Raw genomic sequence first — 18,491 nt, forward strand, 5'->3', positions numbered from 1 at the left:
TCATTTTGTCCATGCTGCACCCTCTGATGTGATGCCCAAAAATGAACATTGGCAATCCAGCGCAGGAGACTTGGGCACAGCCGATGCCACCATAGACCGTTATAGGAATTACGGCTATAGCGGTACACAGTGAGTAACTTCAGCGCTGTCAGAAGACAGAGCTGAGGTTACTTATAAAACACTGTAATTTGGCCGCCAGCAATTGCTGGAAGCTGAATTCTTTCATTCCCCACTATCCACGTGGACCTGGAGGGGGAATAGTATTTAACGTTGCTGGGAACTTGTGCAGTAGCAAGATGAGCCATACCCGCTGTATCCTGAACCCAAGTCTCGTACGTGCCCAAAAATGCCTTGTGTGTTGAAACATTGCAGTAAATAGAGATTTCACAGCGTAAAAAAAAATTCATATCAGGCTACTGTGAGGATTGCAGAAACCAGAATAAGTTTAAGCTATAGAAGTTACTATGCACCCTCAACAATCATTTATCATTGCTATATCTAAAATGTAAAGCGCACCTGAACTTAAAATTTAATATATGAGGTGTAATTACCTGGAGGCCTCCCCTCCCTCCCCCTAATCATGAGCGCTTCCCATGGCTGTGTGCAGGAGCCTTGGCCATCCTGGGCAGGAGCAGTTACAAATGTATCCAAACCGTACATACCCAGAATGCTCCTGGCCTTGACTGCTCTGCACAGCCGTTTAGGAGTGTGGTCAAAGGGGGAAGACAGAGCATGTACCCTTGCTCTGAATTGACTCAGAACTTTGAACTGGGTGGGCGTGCAAAAAGACCTTGTGGATCCAAGTATATAAAACCACTACTGTATTCTGAAGTGTTTAGTAAACGTATTGTTGCTGTTTCTTACCTTGTGAAACTTTTCCTTTCTCCAATCAAGCCAGCTCCGATCTTTTGTGAATTTAGAACATAGTAAGGGCAGATCTGCAACTCTGACCAGCCTCTTTGCTAACTTCCTCCTTAACCCCTCTGATATGTAATGCTGCCTGCACTCTGTGTGTAGAGACACAACAGCTACTCTGTGTGTTCGGTGCTTACCACAGCAAGCTTGAGAACAGCTGACAACACAACGCATGAAAAGGGAGGGTTTAAGGTGACACGTGCTGTGTTGAAAAATTAACAGTTTTCAGCTGGCTGGATTAGGAAGAGAAGATATTTCTTATGATAAGAGTCACCAAGAGTACTTTTACTAAACACTTTTCTTTCAGGTTATTGTAGTGGATTCACAGTAACAAAGAATCGAGGTCGGCACTCCACAGGCGATAATAAACTTGCGTTTATTGGAAAAGTTGCAAACACGACATGTTTCGGGGTCACCCCCTTCCTCAAGTGTGACACTTGAGGAAGGGGGTGACCCCGAAACATGTCGTGTCTACAAACTCCATGCAGATAGTGCCTTGGCTGGGTTTGAAACCTGGGACCTAGTGCTGCAAGGTGAAAGCAGGGCTGTGGAGTCGGAGGCGATGAGTCGGGGCAATTTTGGGCACCCGGAGTCGTGGTTTCATAAACTGAGGAGTCAGAGTCGGGTGATTTTTGTACAAAATCCACAGCCCTGTTAAATATTAGACTAAGGAGTCGACTGTCGAGGAGTCGGGGCCATTTTGGTTACCCGGAGTCGGAGTTTCATAAACTGAGGAGTTGGAGTCGGAAGATTTTTGTACCGACTCCACAGCCCTGGGTGAAAGTGCTAAACACTACACCACCATTGGATTATATTTGTAAACAGATCCTTTAGCAAAGGGGCCCAGAATGAAAATGGCCTCTACTCCGCCTTTGGGGCTACTCTCACTACCGATAGATATTTGGAACCAAAGATATTTGTTTCTATCTTGTATCTGTTGGCGGACCTGGCGTTCTGTCTTTCTTGGCTGTGTCATTTTCCGACACTTGATTAACTTTACTTTCAAAATCAATAGACCGCTGTCAGTCATTTTTACTGCAAGAAAAAGACTTTATAAAATCTACCTGTTGGCGTGACTAACGCCACGTTTGTGGACTCAACTTTAAGCCAAAAGGTTTGCACTCTTTTCTCAACAGGAATGAAACGGTTAGGTAGTAGCAGCAACCAAGACAAACTCTCACTTTGTCTCATCATGGTGACTATCGACAATCCGAAGTGCTCCACTACACGGCCCAACAATTGCGAGCAACAATCGCAAGAGTCATATTGCTGTAAACTAAAGCCACTCCTTAAGGTTTGTGTTGTTTTCTCAACAGAAATGAAACGTTCAGGTAGCAGCTGCAGCCAAGATAAACTCTAAGGCCTGGTGCACACCAAAAACCGCTAGCAGATCCGCAAAATGCTAGCAGATTTTGAAACGCTTTTTCTTATTTTTCTGCAGCGTTTCAGCTAGCGTTTTGCGGTTTTGTGTAGCGTTTTTGGTGTAGTAGATTTCATGTATTGTTACAGTAAAGCTGTTACTGAACAGCTACTGTAACAAAAAACGCCTGGCAAACCGCTCTGAAGTGCCGTTTTTCAGAGCGGTTTGCGTTTTTCCTATACTTAACATTGAGGCAGAAACGCATCCGCAATCCAAAATCTGCTGCAGCCCGGGAGTATGCGTTTCTGCAAAACGCCTCCCGCTCTGGTGTGCACCACCCCATTGAAATGCATTACCCTAGCAGATCCGCACCCGCAAGCAGATCGCAAACCGCAGCGGAAACGCTCCGGTGTGCACTAGGCCAAACTTCATGCGATCATGAAGACTATCGACAATCAGAAGTGCTCCACTACACGGTCCAACCATCGCGAGTGACAATCGCAAGAGTCGCATGGCTGGCTGGTAATCATGCAGTGCCTGGACAGCCTTTGGAAGAAATGGTAAAAAGAAAAAGGGAGGAAAAAAAAAAAGGCATATATACATTTTTTCCCCTTCGCCTCTTTAGCAGGCTCCTTGGTTAACAGCAAGTTTCATTGTTAGAGAGGCTTGTTGGCTGACGTCACTTTTGGTTCATGGAGCTTTGCCTTGAAGTGAAGCTGAATAAAAACCTTGAGAAGAATCTCCTTCAATCTGCTGCAAGGAACTAAACAGACACACACACATAGAGGGAGCACAATTACACCCTCTTCCTTTCTGTCCTCTCCCACCGCTGCTGGAGGAGACACACAGCGCACAAAAAGAGGCTGGGAAGAGCGGCAGATAACCTTCCATCACCTCTCCCCCGGCACCCCCAGGAAGAGGGACCCCCACAAAGCCACTGCTGGGCTAGAGGTAAGTGATCCATGAACTACAGCCCCAGAGGGGTGCGCTGACCTAATCTCACTTTCAGCTGGGGAGGGAGGGGGGTGTCCCAGTCCCAGCAGGCTGCGCACACACAGGGGGTTCCCTCTCTGCTGGAGTGCTGGGGGGCAGCCAGCCCCCTCTGCTTAGAGGAACTGCTAGTGGTACGCGGGGCACGGGTGAGACAGCAGCACTTTATAGTCAGCTCGGCTCTCTAGTAGTGCCCATGAAAGTTTCCCAGGGGTGCCCCCTGCACCTCCCCGGCATTCCCAGCACCCCTAGTGATCGCCTGAAGCCCTGCCTGCCCCCGGCTGTGCCCCTCCAGCCTCTGATCTCCCCGGACGCTGGCTGCCGCCTCTGCTGGCTTCCCTCTCTATTCATTGTTCATCCGCTGCTAGCTGACTGGGGGGAGACTCAGCCTGCTCGCTCGGTGCCCCCGGAGTCACCCCTCCCAGAGGTGCCAGCCGGGAAGGTAAGAGGAGCCCAGTTCCCCAACACGTCTCCGTCCTCTGCTCTGGCAGCACAGAGCTTTAACCCTTCCCTCCCTGGCAGGCTGGCAAGGGGCTGGGTTACACTAAAGTAACCCTTTCAAGGTGGGTGTCATACTTGTGTTTAACCCTTTAGCTGCCAGAGTACCTGGTGTACCAGGAAAAACTATATATATGTCTATGCTCATTCGTAGCCCAGTAGCTTATATATATATATATATATATATATATATATATATATATATATATATATATATATATATATATATATACACACATATATACTTACACATTAACCCTGTAGTTTCCAAAGTGCTCAGTGAGTGTATTTATGTACACACAGGCACATTCATAAAAATCCTAACCCTGTCTCGACTCTTTAATTTCCTAACTGCCCCAGCCGCACACACACACACATGTATATGTATCTTATGTAAATAGCCACTGAAAATGTCCTACATGGGATTGGGCAAGTGTGCAAACATGCATATGTATCAAGAAACAGACATTTGTAGCAATCAATCAATCAAGTAATCAATCAATCAATCAGTCAAGTGACCAGAGACATTACTTGGAGTTTATTGTTTACTATTGCACTTTAACATACTCTGTACGGAAGCTGTACTGATAGGTGCATGTTTCACTTTTTTTTGGGGGGGGGGGGGGGGGGGGGTTGGGGGGGGGGGGGGTTGGTGGAATTGTGGGGTTGCATCTGTGATGTGTGTATATATAGATCAGTACATGCTTGTTCCTATTAGTATGTCCTTGCCGTGTGCACACACATAAATTAGTAGGACGTGCCCTATCTCTGCTGCACTCTCCATATTTTCCATAGTAATGCTTTGGTCTAGAGATGCATCTTTGCTAATCCCGCTTGGCTAACATTGATTTTCCTAGTGCGCCTGCTGATCCCCGCTACCAAGCGTCTCCTGCTCTTCAGATTTAATGTTCGCCTGTGAAAATAATTTGCCTTTTTTCCCTCCTGCATACAGGTAGATTATATAAACAGACAGGCGTTTGTTACTGTATGTCCAGTGTACATGCTGTTTGCCTGTATTAAGTAGCTGTTGTACATCATAGTATCCGATGGAGCTTACAATCTAGTGTTCTGACCATAGTCACAAGCGCACAGTAACTAGGGACCGTTGCGTTGATAGGAAACAATGATTGATAGTTCTCCTTATTGATGTTCTTTTATTCCCCTGGATGTCCTCCTCGCACATCCTCTGTGTAGTAAATTCCAGATTCTCAGGCTCGTTTTTTTTCTCCCTTTCAGGAAGCCAGCCTCCTATTTAAGAGTAAATTCAGTTCTCTTGAAAGAAAATCCCATATGTCTTGCAACTCAACGCCAAGAACATCTGCCAGTAACCTAAGACTGGTAATGCTGCCGCTTGGCTCCTCCGCCACCTCCCCAAATGTCCCATTCATACCTATTTCTTTAAAGCTCCATGGCCCAGGGTTAAGGGGGTGTAGACTAGAAAACCTAACCCCACCCTCTGCTTTGCATATCCAGCACCCACCTATTTTAATATCTCACGGGTTAAGTGAGGCAAGCCTACCTATAAAAGTGATCTTTTGCCAGAATTTGCCATAACATTGCCAAAGAATTCTTCAGCTAGATGCCGGGAGGGTAATGTGGATTGATAGGCAGAAACCAGAGGAGAAGGAGGGGGCGAGGAGTGATGTGTATATAGAGCATCTGATCATTGCTCTCTCTCTTAGCACTGCCCTCTTCATCTCCTCCACTCTTTTGTGTGTCTTGCTTGTACAGCAGCTGCTGGCTGGTTTGAGTTGTTGAAATTTATCCCTTTGTGTATATAACAATATCCTCCATTTCTCTGTCTCTTTTTCCCCCCCTGCCCTCTAAACAACAAGCTATTCGCCATCTTGTATAATTTTATCCTCTCCGTGCCTTCTCAATTCTCCGTCCGTCTTCGGATCAGAGGCCAAAATTCTTAACTTCTCCTACATCAAGTTGAGAATAACAGTCAGAGTGTTTAAAAGTTTGAGAGGTTTTTTTTTTTTGGCTGGTTATTTTTTTTTTTAACACTTTTTTTTTATGATGGTTGTTGTCTAATTAAAATATTACAATGTTATTTAATTTGCATTTTTATTTGTTTTATATTTTTTTTAATCAACATTTTTATTTAACGCCACATAAACACAGGTGTATTTATAAAATGGCCTGGGTGTTATCCGTTTTTTATTTATTTTAATTGTTAACGATAGTTGTTTTTGTAATCTTGTCACTTTTTACGACTGTTGGAGGCAAGAAAGGTTTGCTAATTAGTTAAATTTGTATATTATGCACAATGCTGGTCTACGGCTGGGTGCCACAGATGGCTGCACATAACTTATGTTCATGTTACTGCTGACCTTGAATTATTTAATGTATAATGCATGGCTTGAGGTATTTTGTGTCTGTCACTTGATTTTTATTAATGGAGAGGTTTTGCGCTGCCTGTAGTTCTAGGTGGTGTTTTTGTGCAGCTGGGTAAAAAAAATACAAAATAAATATTTAAATGTTTGTGTTTTAATTCAGGACTCTACCTTATTAATGGATATTAATAAATCCAGATAAATCCAATGTAACCTAAATTTGTGAATTAGAAATTCTCGCTGTGTATGTGTGCAAATAACGGCAGTTGTACCAACACTACTAATTCACTTGCCTTTCAGTAGTCCCCAGTGGGATCCCAGGAGGGGGTTTCGAACCCTTTCCAGCTAATAGCAGTCAATCTTTAATAAAACTAGGCCAGGATTCCTGTATCCCGGATCACGAAGGTTAACTGATGAGCTGAAGCCCTTGAGAACCTTTAGTAAATTAGAGGCATGGTGGTTTGAGACAGAGCACCAAACCAGTAGGCCTGGGACCCAGTACAGATTGGTGATCGCAGTTGCTCAGCGTTTTTGCTAGCGATTTCAGCAGCGTTTTTTTAAGCTTCTTTTTTTGCTAGCAATTGTGATTAGTGTTCTGCAAAGGATTCTATGTAAGCTGTTTGTTCGCTGCTATGTATAGCGATTGAAAAGCAATTGTGCGGCAATTCTATACTTAAAATTGAATCCCGATTGCTAGATAAATGGTGTAGGCACCACGATTGCGATGTGTCCAAATCACAATCGCTCCAGTGGGCTCACCTCCATCCACTTTCATTGGCATAGTGATATTTGGAATGGCCGGTAATCATTGGCAATCCCAATTCGCTGCTGAAAGCGCACTAGTAGGCCTTAAGCCAAACATATAAAAACATAAAATTATTCCCTTTGGGAAGAAGACAGGCTTCAAACTGTGATTTGCTGTTGATCAGCACACGCGCAAAACTTTTGCCTGGGTTCCCATGTCTTGGGGACCCGCATGTAAGTTTCTTATGTTTGGCTTTTAAATAAACCGTTTACACTTAGAGTTGCCGTTTGTTTTTATGTGTTATCATCTCGGTTACCATACCCATTCGGGCTGAGGGACTGCTGGACGAGTGGATCCTTGGTGGATTGCTGCCGGTTTCTTCTGCCATGAAATGCAGGATGCACAACCTTATAATGTGGGCTGTTTGCAACTGGTAAGCCTCTCTTATTGTTTGGATGATGGTGACTACAGGAGCTTATAATGTTTGAGCATTGCCGGGGTGAAATCTTAGAGAATGTATGCTACATCAATTTACCTCTGGGTTCTGCACTGGCTTTTTATTGTATTTATATTTATGGACTTTGGACATTGTCTTTTCTCAGCGGCGGCCATTTGTCTAACTCCTATCAGCGCCGATAAAGTGTTGTTATAAGCTATTTTAGATACCACAAGAGAAGAAGCAAATAGAAGTCCAGGCAGCATATTGTCAGCACTTTATAGCATACTGATACTTTTATTTAATTTTTAATGTACGTATATTATTTTAAAAATTCCTACCATTCTCTATTTTGGTGTGGAATACCTAATTATGGTGAAGGAATTCTCTGAACTCTATGAGGAGGCCCACCTGAATCATAGAAGTTCTTCAGGGCACGTTTGCCCCAAAAAACAGGAAAAGGTGCAAGAAAACAACTGCTACACCACATGACTCTCTTTCTGGAGAAAGGGTAAAGAAAGTCCATACCTAGCACTCCACTCCCTCTGATACAGGGGTCCATCCTGCAGATCAGGTGTTTTTGTGGCTGCAGATGTTATGGGTGTGAAGATGTCCACACTTGTTGTATGACCTTTGCAAAATGGACTTCCAAGCTGTGAGGGCCACAAGGGGGAGACAAGAGAAAGGGTGTGAACACTGGGGGGCTCCATCAAAGTTTTTCTGGGGGGCCTCATGATTTGTTGTTACGCCTCCATACACTATGTGATTTTCCCGTGGTAGATTCGATCACTGTGATAGAATCCAACATCAAATGTGAAGAGCGGATTCCGGCACTTGGTTCTGGGATACTTTTATTGAACATGACATAGATTACAACAATATAAAAAGACCACCTGTGTCGACAGCTGTTTCACGTGTTTCCACGCCTCCTCAGGACACTCAGGCTACTGTCATAGAATCTGCCAAAGATCGGTGCACCGTTGAAGTAGTGGAAGTAGTTCGCACTCCAGTAAAGATAACGTTCTGATGTGCCTGGAGTAGAGGATCTTTCAGCCAAAAGTCCTGATCTTCAATGAATAAAGATGAAGTCCAGCACCATCTTATAATTGCTCTTTCACTTTAATAAATAAATACTGGAATAAGTACTTATGCCAGTATTTATTCATTAAAGTGAAAGAGCGATTATAAGATGTGCCGGACTTCATCTTTATTCATTAAAGATCGGTGCACCAACATGATTGTCATTTCCATCGATTACCAGGACAGCTTAACGCTGATTGTCGTAAAGTCCTGGGGGCGTGTTTTGCAGGAGATCGCATATCTCCGCTTGGGTGACGGAGCTCCGCTTCGCCATCAGTCTCCCAGTGGCCATCAATTTACATAGTACATCGCTGCAATCTATGGCAGCGCTGTACTGGGGACATACATGTGACACGGCTGTCCCTCTGGGAGACAATGAAGTGATCGGCTGTCATAGGCTGATGCCTACGACAGCTGATCACGGTGATTGGCTGGTGAAATTTATTTAGAAAATAATCAAATATTTATTTAAAAAAAATAAACATTTGGGGAGCGATCATTTCCTACCAACAGAAAGCTCTGTTGGTGGGCAGAAAGGCACTTGTGTGCTAAGTTGTGTGGCCCTGCAGCAAGGCCTCAAAGCTGCAGTGGCTCATTTTCTAAAAAATGGCCTGGTCTTTAGGGGTGTTTAAGCCCGTGGTTCTTGAGTGGTTTAATAGATTGACATTACAGATCGGACAGGAAAGGGGGAGGGGGCAAATCTATTCTGGATCTTATGCTGGGAATACACGAGTCGACCCGGCGGCTCGATTAGCCGCCAGATCGACTCCCGCCGCATCCCCGCGGCTGTCCGGATCGATTCCCGCCCGACCCCGCAGGCACTTCCTTATCAGCGGCTCGTTTTCTTCCATTGTCTGCCCACGGGGATCGAGCGCGGAATCGATCCGCCGCGTGATCGGACACGTCGGAAATTATCAATCGAGCCATCAGCGGCTCGATTGATAAGGAAGAAACGCACCGTCTATTCCCAGCATAAGACGAGCTCCCCCAGTTCTCCTCCAAGCTATTAGTGCACCCTCACTCACTGTCTGGCCAGCGTGCTCCCTTCTGTGTGCTTCTGTGTTCTCCCGGGGCCCATACCCCATGTCCCCATGAAATCTATTAAATATCGATGTGCAGTGTTTGGCAGTGCTAGATCCCTCTCTGATCAGATTTCATTTACAGAGGGATCTGTATTTTGAGCAAGTCAGGTAAAAGTTTGCCAGTGCATGGCAGGCTTTAGCCTATTGATACAGTATCAAATCAAAACTAACAGTGAGCTTGATTAAGCAGTTCTACATTTGTTCTGGGTGAGAAGGCTTTTTCCTCTTGCATGATGGGAATCCTTCCCCCACAGCTCTTGAGACTTCAATGGTTAATCCAATGCGTGGTTGTGAAACAGGAGTTTGAAAGGAGTGATGTATGCAGGATTCCTTAAAAAAACACAGCCTCACCTCCGGCTACGCCAGGCTTGTCAGCCCATGTGGGAATGGGAGACAATTAAGCTCAGTGTTCTTGAAATTGTTACCTAAACAATAGCTACTTTTTTTTTCCTGTCTCGTAAAAAAAAAAGTTCTGATGGTCACATGACCCGTCTTATAGAAACCCTCCATGGCTCATTGGCACCCAGAGCTGGATTTAAGGCAAGACTGTTTGAGTTTAGCTCATAGATCATTAACTTTTCATTTCACATTTCAGATTTATTTTCAAAGGCCATTTGAAAAGTGCTATTAAATTGGTGGCCACGGTCGTAAAATTAATACTCATTAAATTGACATTAATTGGAACTAAAATATTTCTATTAATATGCTGTGGATACATGATGTGCAAGTGTATTATCGCAATGCTTGAAATGATTCTTGTTGTTTTACATAAACAAATATTGTCATAGAAAAGACTTGTTGATTCCGTAAGTCACTGGTCCCATTCCTAATGTACATACACATGTCCTGATTTTCCGACCAACTTGTCGCTCGTCATTTGAAGGACAAGTTGGACGTGTGTACGCACAGTCGAGCAGCCGGTTTGCCCGATCTGCTTGGCTGATCAGTTGGACCAAATCTCGTTCAAACGAATGTCTGGTCCGTTCATGTGTACAAATGACCAGCAGGTCGTTTGACCAACTAATAAGTCAAAGAGAGTTAGACAAAGAGAGTTGGACGAACGACGTCCAGTCTGTCAGGTGACATATAAATTAGTTTGATGGCCGGTTTGTTTGGACGTGTGTACGTGACGTTTAAACGACTTGTTGTTTGCCTGACAAGTCGTTCAAACGACTGATCCAAACGACAATCAGGCGTACAGTTGGACGTGTGTACGCACCTTTAAAAGTGAAAATTGTTAGCACCCGGCCCACCCAGTGGTGTTCCTTTTCAACCTATTCATTCATTCATTCATTCATTCATTCATTCATTCATTCATTCATTCATTCATTTATTCATTCATTCATTCATTCACTTGAGCAGAACAGGTGGATTCACAGATGAGGGGGTGCCTACTGAGTAACTTTCAACAGTTTTCACAGTCGGAGATATCATGCAGAGCTAAGATTGTGGGGTGGGGGGGTTGTCAGACTTTAGAGCACAGGTGTCAAATGAAAGGCCCGTGGGTTGAATGCGGCCCTCATTGCCATTTTATGTGGCCCTCAAGAGCTTCAAATATGCATCATTGTAAGCAGTAAGAGAACAGCACACTGCCTTCCCATGCAGAGAAGCACACTGATAATGGCATTTCTAGTTGAAACATTGGCCTCAATTCACTAAGCTTATCTCCTGTCTTTAATAACGTTTCTAGAGTTGTTACCATGGCGATAAGGCATGTGGTATTCTGGAAACATTTTACCTCAGGCAAACCTAAAGTTAACTCTTCTGTCTTTAAGTTAACTCTCCAATCCTTAAAATAACTCCAGAGTTAAAGACAGGCTGTTAATTAGCTGCATGTGAAAATAACTACAGAGGAGGTAAATTAACTACAGAGGGGGTAAATTAACTACAGAGGAGTTAACTTAAGGAATGAAGAGATAAGATAACTCTCTCACTGTGTGGAGGTAAGTTTTCTCTTGCCTTATTATCTCCAGCATGATCTTAGTGAATTGAGGCCATTGTCAGTTTGAGTTTGAGCGCAGCAACAAACCAAGGGACCCCTTAGCGAAATTAGCATGTGGTCCCCTCCTGGGATCCAAACCTCCCCATGTGGTTGGTAAAAACACACTCACACCTACACACACAAACACCCACACCATCTACCTACCTGTGCAGTGTAATATTAACCTGCTCCAGCACTGTGTGGGGTCTCTTCTGTTCCTCCCAGCAGCAGCACTCTATGTGCTTTCATACCTCCAGCTCTCGATCACGTGACATGCATTTGAAGCCAGAGGTATGCTATGCTGCATAGAACAGAAGAGACCTGAAGCAGCACTGGAGCAGGTAACTATTATACTTATCCACTGCACTATTCTGCAGAAGGGGGAGAAGCGGTGCCCTCAAGGTCGCTATAGTTATGCCTCTTAGTTTGAGACTGTTGAATAATTGCTAAATCTTAAATTGGACCTTAACTCAGAACGTCCTCTCTGCTCTAAAAGATACCTGATGAAGCTCTGATTGGTGGGCGATACTAGTCGTGGAGGACGTTGCCCAGCCGCTCCAAACTTGCCCAGTTTGCCATGGTTCAGTGCGTGGTGGAGAATTAAACAAACGGATTGAATTACGCATAGCAGTGCACTGCCTGACAACTAACCTGCAGTCTAGCGGGAAGCGGTGGTGTATTTTTCAAGTGGTGGTGAGAGCCCACTTGGGCAAAGCTACGTGTGATAAGACTGTTTGTGCCAAATATGGTCAGAGCTTTTTATGAGGCTTGTTAAAGTCTGTTATTGCAGCCTGAACTCACACAGTAACAAGACACAGCAGCCATCGTTGTGCGCACTATCAGCTAGTACAACTTAAGCCCAGATCAGGCCGATTGGACAATTGAGTGACATTGGTCAATGATTTGTGTGTGTGTGGTGTGAGCGACTGCGTGTATACAGCCGTCCGTGTGCACTATGGGCACGTATGACACCGCCGTGTGTCTGTTTATAATGGGGGGTTTTTTGTAGGGGTTTGTTGTTACAAGTAGTCAATAAATTATACTTTGTTATATGAAGCAGACTATGAACGTATATTTTTCAATTTTAAAAGATGCACAACAGCATAATAACTTCTAGACAAAAAACATTTATTTGCTACAGATGATACAATTCCTAAAATAACTCTACACTGTTTCTACTTCCTGAGTCATGGAAGCAGACATATTGTTATAATCCTGTGCTTTCAAATGAATTTATCTGCCATCTCTGCCATAGCAGTCATGTGACACAAGGGAGAGATCAAATTACAACTTGTGATTTGACATAAATGAGGGGGAATTACACAGGCTAAACTCTCTAAATACTTACAGGGTGCATTTCTCTGTTTTCCTTCTGTCCTGTGCAAAAGTTCAGGTCCACTTTTTTAATAAACAATTTGGCTCGTGATTTAGATTACTGTATGTTTTAGATTTTGGCCCCTTACATGATGGAGGTTGAGACCACTGCTCTAGACTCTAGGCGATTGTTAAGAAAAGGCAAGATTTATTGGTTAGAGCTTCGTAAAAAGTATCAGGCTTGTATGGGATTGGACAGTATTTTTTTTTTTTTTGTAACTAGGAAGAATATCTATAAAATTTTTGTCCAGTTCTCCATAGATATTCTAGTCATGGGACATTTTCAACCAGCAGCTGCTTATTATCATTGTTATTATGTATTTATATAGTACTGATATCTTCTGCAGCACTTGGAAGAGTACATAATCACGTCACTAATTGTCCCTGTGGGGGAGCTCATAATCCAATCCCAACCACAGTCATAGTCTTATGTCCACCATGTTATTATTATTACATAATTATAATAGGGAATTAGAGCTTGTGCTTTTATAATCACATAGAGCATCCACAGCAAAGACTTTAAAAGTTAATATTTAATAAATCAGTACAGCCTGGAATTAATAAAATTACACTTACACGCCCCAGTGTGAAAGGGCACTCAACAAAAAAAAAGTTAGATACTTGCCTCAGTAGTAGGAAGCCTCTCGATGGCACAGAGGCTTCTCAGATCCTCCTACAGCCCCACGTTTCAGCGCAGGGTTCTTCTTTACCTTTTTGTTTGCACACTAGGTTGTGGACAAGCAAATCCAAACTGGGCAGGCGTCAGTAAGTTCTACGCACGCACCAGTAGAAAGATGCGCTCCTGCATGGAGGAAATAGCCATGTAGATGTGACTTTGTTCTACCAGGCATGCACGGACCTTACTCGCACAGTCCACTCCTGTGGCTGGGAGTGCGGCCGGAAGAGAAGAGGGACCTTGCACTGGTGCGGTGGACTCTACGAGGGTTCAGGAAGCTGATGGTTCAACTACTGGTACCAACTAATGAGCTAAGTATCTAACTTTTCTTCTCTCCCTACTTCAGGTGTAATTGAAGGAATTTTCTCTCTATGTTTTTATTCCCCCCCCCAACTAATTTACTATGCTTTCAGTTTTGACATGACCCACAGGAGGTCCTTAAATGTTTCCACCAATCAGCAGACATTTACAAATAAGATCCAGGCAGGCTTTGTTATACCATTTGCTTTCTCCAGTGTTCTCCAACCTTAGTAACCCTGTCATATAGGCGTGGGCATAAAACCCTCCTGATACTCCTGATATAGGGTTAGGCACCAGGAAACCAAACCTGAAGCAAAAATAAACTTGCGGGATAATGAATTGTATGTGTAGTACAGCTAAGAAATAGAACTTTAGTAGCACAGATATGAGTCTCAGATTGTTTTCCAGTACAGGAAGAGTTAAAAAAACTTCAGTTGATAGCTATGCATAAGAGCGTCTCTGAGCTATTCACCCACTAAGTCGAATGCAATCCTGTTTTCTGAAGCATTTAAACAGTGAGAGACAGCTTGAGATAAGATTTTACTGCAGGAAAGTTCAAAGGGTCGTTATGTCTGTTTTGTTTTATAGCTTAAAGCTGGCCATACACTAGGCCGATTACCCGCCGATCGACAGCAGATTCGATCACTGGTATCTCGTCCGCTGTCACATCGTTCACGCTAAACGCTAAATTTCGATCGATTTCGTCCCGAAATAGATCGGTCCCGTCGATCGCTCAGTGCGGGAAATTACCGGCGGTCGCCCGCGGGTAGGGAGCGCATCGCTAGCGGCATACGATCGACGCAGGTATACATTACCTGAAGCTGGCTCCCGACATCTTCTCCGCATCACCTCCCGGCTCCCGGCTGGCATCTTCTCCGCATCACCTTCCGCATCATGGCAACCGTGTATAACTTACTGCAGTGGTAGCGGAAGTACAAATAGAGGGCGCTCTATTGGAACTTACGCTGTCACTGGGGTGACAGAAAGTTATAGGCGGATGCTGTGATGCGGAGAAGATGCCCGGGACCAGTCTTCAGGTAATGTATGCGGGGTGGAGGGGGACAGGCGACAGCAGCAGCTCAACAGATGGTGAATCGGTTGCAGGCTGAAATTGATTCACAATCTGTTTGCAGTAAAGGCAGCCATACGATCCCTCTCTGATTAGATCAGAGAGGCATCTATCTGTTGGTTGAATCTGATGGCAAATCGACCAGTGTATGGCTACCTTAAAACACAGAATTGAGTTTTAAAACTGCATCTGTGACAGTGTGAGGCATTGTTATAAAAAACTAACAACAAAAAAACTATATAACTGAAAATAAAAATATGTGATTCTTTTCTTTGCTACTTATGTTATACTAGCCGACCCGCGGCGTAGCATACGCCGCATAAGGGGGTGGAGGGCAGGAAGGGGGTATTGGGCACAGCGGCGGTCCCCCATGTGTGCTCCCCCTCCAGCTTAAGCTCAGCAGGACTCCCCCTCCCTCACCTGGGTCCCCCATGTGCACTCCAGCTTAAGCTCAGCAGACCCCCCCCCCCCCTCACCTGGGTCCCCCATGTGCACTCCCCCTGCAGCTTAAGCTAGCAAAAAACCCCTCCATCACCTGCGTCCCCCATGTGTGCTCCCCCTCCAGCTTAAGCTCAGCAGGACCCTCCCTCCCTCCCTCACCTGGGTCTCCCATGAGCGCTCCCCCCTCCTGCTTAAGCTCAGCAGCAGCCGCCACTATTAGTAAGAGGCAGCAGGCGGGGATGACTCACCTCTTCCGCGTTCCAGCGTGCGTTCCACTGTCGTCACTTCCTGCAATGCCACCACTGTATTGGTGTAATTTGCCTTCTTAAAACAGAAGCAAATCTGCAATAATTCAGCTATAAGTGAACATTTGTGGTTACCCACAATGCACTGCTACTAAATATGCAAATTATCCCTTTTCCCCCTTGGTAGGCCAAGCAAGCATCCAGAACCGCTGGTGTATAGCAAGCATATAGCTTTACATTTTACACAGTCATATCAAACCCACATGTAGACAGCCTATTTCAGACTTTTGGTCCTCATCAGTACATGGCAGGGATTGATACAGCTGTATGAGATAGGGCTTGGACCAGTACAACAGAGTAATTAAGCAGCTCAGGTTGACCCAACCCACTCAGAATGTATAGGGGGATAAAAGGGACCAAAAAGCCCTCCTACTAAAAAAGCAAAGCTTGGTGTAATTTGCCTTCTTAAAACAGAAGGAAATCTACAATAATTCAGCTATAAGTGAACATTTGTGGTTACTCACAATGCACTGCTATTAAATATGCAAATTACCCCTTTTCACCCTTAGCAAGCCAAGCAAGCATCCAGAACCACTGGTGTATAGCAAGCCTATAGTTTTAAATTTTACACAGCCATATCCAACCCACATGTGACAGTCTGTTTTGGACTTTTGGTCCTCATCAGTACATGGCAAGGATTGATATGTCTGTATGAGATAGGGATTGGACCAGTACAACAGAGTACCCAAGAAGCTCAGGGTGACCCAAACTACTAAGAATGTATAGGGGCATAAAAGGGACCAAAAAGCCCTCCTACTAAAAAAAGCAAAGCTTGGTGTAATTTCCCTTCTTAAAACAGAAGCAAATCTGCAATAATTCAGCTACAAGTGAACATTTGTGGTTACCCACAATGCACTGCTACTGAATATGCAAATTATCCCTCTTCGCCCTTGGTTTGATATGGCACTACATCTTCTTCTTGATTGGACCAGCCCCTTCTTCTTGCTTGGACCAGCCCTGGGGGCAGGGCGCTACTTCTTCTTCTTGCTTGAAGGTTGAGGCACTTAGCCTATTATATATATAGATTGCTTATCCGTATTACACACACAATTCATGATATCATACGTTTTTTTTTACTTCAGGTTTGGGTTAGGCGTCAGGAAGGAAGGGGGGGTTAGGGTTAGGCGTCAGAGGAGGTAGGTCCTGTGCGAGAGTAGGGTTAGGTTTAGCTGTAGTAAAATTTTGGTAACATTTACAAATGCTTTACTATCGTCATAAGCACTGTAGATATTTTTCCGTTTTCATTTGGCGCCCAATTCAGGACGGTATTTATCTTTTAGACTTATATCGGCTTCACCCCTCCTGCATTTCCTGCACGCGATACGCATCCCTACATTCCTTTTAATTAGTGAATCCGCAGTACAGAATATGAAAGAAGATCTCAGCGTCCTTTAACACGACCTCAGGTATGCTTGATCTTCTATTTTTAAGTACACGGTTGGCTCGGAAAATAAGGAAATAAAAAAAAAAAAGAGTGTATTTTTGTAGCTGAGAATGCCTTTTCCCTGCCAGTTTAGTGAAATTCTAGATAGAGGAAAATGTTTAAATAGTGAAGTAGTATTTGCAGCAGATGGTTGTGAATTATACATGCAGGAAAAGCTCACTGATCCTGCCATAATATAAACTAGCAGGATTTGTTGATACAGATCCAGGGACAATTACGATTTCTGAGGCAGCATTATTATTATTTAAAGCCCAACTCCAGGCATGAATGTTTTTCTGGCCCTGAGAAGCATGTTTTTTTATTATGGCTATTTTTTATTTATATAGTGCGGACATCTTTCATAGAGGAGTATAGAGTACAAAACCATCAATAGTGGGGAGCATAGATACACAAGTAGTTCAACACACAGTACAGTCAAAACAAAAAGGGAGTAAGAGGCGCCTAGGAGTGTATAAAACGAAGCTAAAAACAAATAAAAGAGTGGAAGGGGGAGGTGGCTTACCTCAATAACCACAAATGTGTATATATATAGAAATATAATGAATTTTTAATAAGCACAGGCAACGTGTTTCGTGGGTCCTTTCCCACTTCATCATGGCAAATAAAATACCGTAGGGTTTCAAAAGCCAGGTGCAGAGTGCCACCTCAACGTTTTTCTTTTTTCTTTGTTTTTAACTCAGTTTTATACACTCCTGGCTGCCTCTTAACCCATCCCCCCTCCCCCAGTGCTTGTTTCCTTCCTTGTGAGGGCTAAGTCTAGTCACCACATGTCAAGACCTTAATGGACCACTATCGCGAAAATCATGAAATTTAAAATATATGTAAACATATAAAATGAAAAAGTGTGTTCCTTCCAGAGTAAAATGAGCCATAAATAACTTTTCTCCTATGTTGCTGTCACTTACAGTAGGTAGTGGAAATTTGACAGAACCGACAGGTTTTGAACTAGTCCATCTCTTCATGGGGGATTCTCAGCAGGGCTTTTATTCTTTATAAAGACATTCCCTGAAAAGGATTTATACAGTGAGGCTAGCCTGCCTCCCTGCTTGCTTCACACTTTTTTTGGCAGTTGGACAGAGTAACTGCCATTCGCTAAGAGCTTTTGAAACTAAACAAAACCACAAGAATCCCCCATGAGGAGATGGGCTAGTCTGTCGGTTCTGTCATATTTCTACTACCAACTGTAAATGACAGCAACATAGGAGAAAAGTAATTTATGGCTCATTTTATGCTGAAAGAAACCTACTTCTTATTTGTACGTGTTTACATGCATTTTAAATTTTGCGATTTTCGCGATAGTGGTCCATTAGGCCCCATTCACACTTGCAAAACGCTAGCGCTTTTGCTAGCGTTTTGGTGTGGCGGTTTTTGGCGATTAACGCCATTCACACTTGGCGCGATTTCCCGGCGATCGCGATTAGCACTAATCGCAATCGCCGGGAAATTGCCTGAAAAT

At 43.9% G+C, this 18,491-nt stretch overlaps 1 protein-coding gene and 1 long non-coding RNA gene across 4 annotated transcripts in view; one reads left to right on the forward strand and one right to left on the reverse strand.

The window, feature by feature from the left end:
* LOC137525028 (uncharacterized) overlaps window positions 1–623 on the reverse strand; it is a 44,177-nt gene extending 43,554 nt beyond the window's left edge. The window contains exon 1 of the long non-coding RNA XR_011022845.1: window positions 552–623. This is a non-coding gene — a long non-coding RNA (uncharacterized lncRNA). The remainder of the gene's footprint in view (window positions 1–551) is intronic.
* Window positions 1–18,491, forward strand: part of LOC137525027 (uncharacterized) — a 301,925-nt gene that overhangs the window by 126,429 nt on the left and 157,005 nt on the right. The gene's annotated exons all lie outside the window — the stretch shown is intronic.

Source organism: Hyperolius riggenbachi, chromosome 7 (assembly GCF_040937935.1).
Source record: "Hyperolius riggenbachi isolate aHypRig1 chromosome 7, aHypRig1.pri, whole genome shotgun sequence".
NCBI classification, from domain to species: Eukaryota; Metazoa; Chordata; class Amphibia; order Anura; family Hyperoliidae; genus Hyperolius; species Hyperolius riggenbachi.